Raw genomic sequence first — 6,553 nt, 5'->3', positions numbered from 1 at the left:
GGACCATAAATAAAAAGTATATTTTTAATATATTAAAAGTAAATTATTTTTGTACATAAAGTGCATTATTTTAGAGTACATTATTTAAGTACTGAAAATACATTATTTTATATATACTATCAAATAATATACCTTCAGTACAAAAATAATATACTTTTAGCATAATAAAAATGTATCTTATATGATGACGAAGACCCAGATCTTTGATGAAGCTTTAAGCTCCCTGAAGGAACATAGCTTCCTAGTTATGAAACAGTCTGCGATTCAAGTTTTCTATAGCATAGTTAGAAAAGTTGTTTCTATGTCTGACGGTAAGGAATGGTTTACCATTTCATTGATTGTTGATGTAACGTTTTATGTTATGAATTAATGGAATAGCTACATTTACCTTTCAAAAAAAAATGTATATTATATTTATGTTCCAAAACCACGATCTACACAATAATTACCGGGATTTGGATGGTGATCTGTTAATAATAATAATAATAATAATAATAATAATAATAATATTAATAATAATAATAATAATATTAATTATTATTATTATTATTATTATTATTATTATTATTATAATAGAGAAGGTTGTGCGTTTAGGAATTTGATAATAATAATAATAAATTATTGTATATTTAAAATTATAAATAATGTTACTGTTTTTTTTATAAAATGAATCAAACACATCAAAATAATTTTTCAAACAGCAACCAAACACTGAATTTTATTTTTTATTTTTCAAAGATAAGCCTAACGCAGATAATATCGTAGGAAAAGCTACAAAACTCACAAGCTAGCTCAAATAATTGAGGAAATGGCACAACTTTTAATAAGAAGAAAATGATATGACTATTGATGTATTCTGACTTGAGACACCACCTAAATTATTTGCATAATTGTGCCAATCCAGTTGCATAATAGTGTGATGTGGTATATCAACTTTATGAATTGTAACATGCATACTCTAAAGTTTACTTCGGATGGGGGCATATCAACTTTAATGATAAGTATAATGCTAAACTGATTTCATATGGGAAGGATATGAATTGTAATTTGATGGAATTGTAACTCGCTCAAACTAAATACTGTAATTTGGGTTACCAAAGAATTGTGTTGTATTTAAATTGCAACTACATCTAACCAAATAACTCATAAGATAATGGTGATGGAGTCTTGGTGAAATGAACAGTAGTTTTTAAATAAACAAAAAAAAAAAACTCAAAATTTAAAACAAAAAAAACAAAAAAAAAAAAAACAAAACAAAAGTCATCTAAGCTAAGCAACTGATAATTAATTGGTTCTATAGTCATTTTGGTACATTTGCATAATTTTTACTTGTTCGATAAGCTAATTGTATATTTTTTAAATTCAATAATTAATTAATTTTTATGTTCAATTTTTATTAGAAAAATGAAAACAAAATAAATAAAAAGCATGACCCCTATTATATTAAGTAATCAAACCATGCCACATCATAGAGAGTAAAAGATGGAAGTAAAAAATGTGAGTACATGTAAAATTATGTTCTACTATTTATACTCCAAAATTCTTTTTGATCCCTTACTTCTATTTTCTAATATGACAAACGATATACGTAGTACTATTTTCATCATGTGAACCAAAAAAATATCTATATCAAATATTTGTAAGAAAAATAAAAGATGAGAATAATAAAACTTATTTTCCTACTAGCAGATAATATCGTACGAAAAGCTACAAAACTCACTAGCTCAAATAATTAAGGAAATGGCGCAACCTTTATTAAGGAGACAACGATATGACTTTTGATGTATTCTGACTTGACGCCCTACCTAAATTATTTGCGTAATTGTGCCAATCCACTGAATCCATTTGCATAGTATTGTGATGGGGCACATCAAAGTAACTTTATTATGACATTTATGAGTTAGATCATTATCATAATTATTTTAATGTAGTTTTATGTTTAATTGAGTTTTGAACTTCAATAATTTTATCTAGTTGAATATTTGACAGAATAAAAAATTAAATAAAACAAAATTACTGTAATTGATTTAAAAATTGACGTCGAATGTTAATTTAAATTTTTTTAGAAGTATACGATGTCGGTTCTTTAGACAAACCGACGTCGTATATTTTTTAATTTAAACATATGACATATTTTTCAAGTTAAAAACCAACATCATATGTTTAAATTAAAATATTTAGAAAAAACATACGACATCAATTTTTAGGAAAAAATTAATGTCGCTTGTTAGTTTCAAATTTTTTTAAAGTAACATACAACAACTAAGTTTAAATTAATTTTTTTAAAAAGTATATGACGTCGGTTCTATAATTTTTTTGAATATTTATTTTGTATTATAATTTCCTCCCAAAATTTGTGCAATTTTACAATTCACATCGACATTCAAATCCTGTGCAATTTTAGATTCATAATCTCACAATTGATCAAGCTAATAAATCTCTCAATTACTAATAAATATCACAATTAATCTAGCTAATAAATTATACAATTGATACTAATTAATAATAATCTATACTATATATAAAAACAATATCCTCCTCCCAAATTTCCCCCCCAAAACTTAGGGGTATTTTGGTAAAATCATTTATTTTATTTATTTATTATTTTATTATTTTATTAATTATCCATCCTATAATATTATTATATTAATATGATTATGATAATATGGTAATATTGTTAATATTAATGGGTGATGGGTGATTGGTGATATATAATTGATAATTGATAATATGGTATATGGTATTATTCTTAATATTAATATATTAATATATAATATATTAATATATACTAATATTAATTAATTAATTGGTGATTATTTTAAAAAAGAATAATTAATTGGTGATTGGTGATTAGTGATATGGTAATATTGTTATATATTAATATTAACTCAATGATAATATGGTATATGGTATTATTCTTAATATTAATATATACTAATATTAATTAATTAATTGGTGATTATTTTAAAAGAGAATAAATAATTGGTGATTGGTGATTAGTGATATGGTAATATTGTTATATATTAGTATTAATATATATATATATATATATATATATATATATATATATATATATATATATATTAATTGGTGATTGCCTGATTGGTGATTAGTGATATGGTAATATTGTTATATATTAATATTGATATTGATATTAATTAATTAATTGGTGATTGGTGATTAGTGATATGATAATATTGTTAATATTAATTGGTGATATATTCCTATTCCTAATATATGTAATGTAATATAATCTATCTATACTATATATAAAAATAATATCCTCCTCCCAAATTTTCTCGCTCAAACTCAGGGGCGTTTTAGTAAAATCAAATTAAGAATTATTTTAGTAAAATTATATGCCATAATTCCACGAGAATTATTTTAGTAAAGCCATATATATATATATATGGTTATTTTATTTATTAACTATATATATTTCCATAAAATTTATTGTTATAATCCCAAGAAAATAAAAGCCTCTACTCCAGTAGCATTCTTCCTAATTTTATTTCAAAATCCCACGAGAATTATTTTAGTAAAGCCGAATATATATATGGTTATTTTATTAATTATCTATATATATTTCCATAAAATTTATTGCCATAATCCCAAGGAAATTAAAACCTCTACTCCACTAGCATTCTTCCTAATTTTATTCCATATTACCACGAGAATTATTTTAGTAAAACCAAATATATATATATGGTTATTTTATTAATTAACCATTTATATATTTTCATAAAATTTATTGCCATAATCCCGATAAAATTAAAACCCCTGGTAGCATTCTTCCTAATTTTATTCCAACAAGTTTAAATTGACGCCAATTTCTTTTATATAAGTTTTGAGCATCAGAGATTGCTCCCTCACAACTTCTGAACTCGGCAAAGTTGGCGTTCATTTCGTAGGGTTCCGATCACGACTCTAATGGACAAGCTTAAGACTCAAGAGTAAGTGAAAATCCTTTGATTTCTTTCTTTAGATTCATGGTTATGCTTTGTTGTTCTTCCTTTCATTGTTTAGTTTATGATTTCGTGTTAACAATTGTTTTGAAATTTTTTGTAATTCAATTTGGTGATATACCGTTTCCTAGTGATAACGAAGCCCCATCTAACTCCTCTTAGAAAGCTACGGTGGTGCATGCACCAAGAATTGCACCGACCTACTTTAATTGGTTGAAAAAGACGGTTTTCGATGCGTTGTCGCTGGCACCGGTAAATCGCAAACATTCACCGACGTCATCTAGGGTAAACGATAGGGGTTAGCGGAGGAAGAGGAGAAAGAGCATACCATATTCTCCCCGGCAAGTGAAGCGAAATAAAGATTTTGTTGATTACGAGAGAGTGGATGGGAAAAAGGCAAACATGGTTCAAGGCCTTGAATTACATATTGGGGTTTTCGGCGCGGAACTTATGAAGATTGTTGAGTGCTTTTAGCACCAGTATCAGCAATTGGATCAGAAAGGGCAATGAATAAGGAGCAAATGGCTGCAAGGGTTCAATTCAGTTGTTGTTACAGTTATGAAGTGGTAAAATTACATATTTTTCTATTTCTAAAAGTTATTATTTTATGGAGAAGTTTCTGCGTATTTTCTTTTTTTAATTTGGTTTGGTTGTTATAAATATGTTGTATTAAAATTACTTGCTATTCCCATCCCTTAGTTGTGTTTCTTTTGAAAAGTTTATCTTATACTCTTGCATATTATTATGGTTTTGGGATAGGATCAGAGATGAGGTGGATCTATTGCATACATAATAATAATATAAATTTTTTACATTGATATAATACTGCTGCTATTAAGATAATAATAATAATAATAATAATAATAATAATAATAATAATAATAATTCTTAATTCTTAATATAATTTTTCTAATATTAATATTATTAATAATATTATAATAATAATCCAAAATGCTTAATATAAGTTCCTAATTAAAATTTTCTATTAAATATGTTTATAACGGTAATTACAAACATAGTATTAAGAAAAATTAGCAGGATTGATACTAGCTAATCAATTTGCTAATATAATTTTTTTGTCAACTTTTAATTTTTTTTGGTACTATCTATCATATTTTAATTAATTGATACATTTCCTAATGTATCTTACTTAAAAGGTTTCATCATTTTTTATAATGTTGATCCATATGTTAATCTGTTTATTTAGGTAATATATATAGGTAATTACTATAGCATCTAAATGACCCGTGGTAATTACCAATTGTATTTAACATCTAAATTTATTATGGTATAATTAAACATTGAGAATTCCTTCTTAAAAATTATAGAAATAAAGGAATTAATACTTTCCATTATTTAAATTTTATATTTTTATATAATCAATTAAGTAAATTGATAATACACTTATTAAGTCCATCATAATTAAAGGATATTTAAAAAATTATGATAATTGTTCCAATTCACAGATTATTACGTTAATTCACAAATTATTGCGTCCATACAATTATGCAAATTACTCAAATTCACAGATTATTACACATAAATTTATACTAATAGTTACTTTTGAATAAAATCTTTAATTATAGTAATTAAGAAATTAATTCACACATTATACTTTTCTTAAATTGTTTTTTTTTTTGAGATTCTTAAATTGTTTTTTATACTTGCCATAATATAGCTTGCCATACTATAGATTTTATCTAATCAATTAAGGAAATTAGCGGTACACATATTACGACATAATTAAAGGAGATTAAAGGTACACATATTACATCAATAATTAAACAAAATTAAACTTACACGTATTATCTATACTATATATAAAAATAAAATCTCCCTATTTCATTTTTCCCGCCCAAACTTTTATAGTCAATTTATTAAATATTTTATTGGTCAAATAATTAATAAAGCTTATTTGGTAAGAAAATGTAAAATAGAAATTAATTAATATCTATTAATTGGTAATATCATTGCTATATTCACGTATCAACACTATTAATAAAAGTAAAATCATTTATCGGAAAAGGAAAAAGATATTACTAATTGACTAAAAATTATTTTAAAACTTTAATAAAAAATAATTATACTTTCCTTTTGAAAACTTTAAGTTATTTAAACTTTAAAAATATTAATTTGACATGGGTTGTTAGATTTTTATAATAATCAAAATTAATTCATTCAAATATGGAGGAAGAAGATAAAACTAAATGCAATATGGTGAAAATGAATATACTTAAAGTATAAAAGTATAATTACACATATATAAGTGTAATTGATTAATAATAATTGGCTAATAATTATTATGCTAATTAAGCTAAACATTGATCGTTGAATTTATTTTTATAATAATTATAATTAAATTATTTCTCATTTTTCCCATATTTATTTTAGTAATAATATAATTACATAAGTCATATTATATATAGATCTTTTTAAGATAATTGTAGACAAATAAATCATATATTATTCAATTAATTGAGTAATACTTTTGCACTAATCTTATAATCAAATAAATGTACACGTTCAATATTAGAATTTTTTTTACAATTTCTTTATTTTTATTATCTCAATATATAATAAAAAAAATT

This window comes from Ipomoea triloba, chromosome 15, assembly GCF_003576645.1.
Source record: "Ipomoea triloba cultivar NCNSP0323 chromosome 15, ASM357664v1".
In the NCBI taxonomy this organism is placed as follows: Eukaryota; Viridiplantae; Streptophyta; class Magnoliopsida; order Solanales; family Convolvulaceae; genus Ipomoea; species Ipomoea triloba.
Note: the sequence above shows the minus strand (reverse complement) of the source record.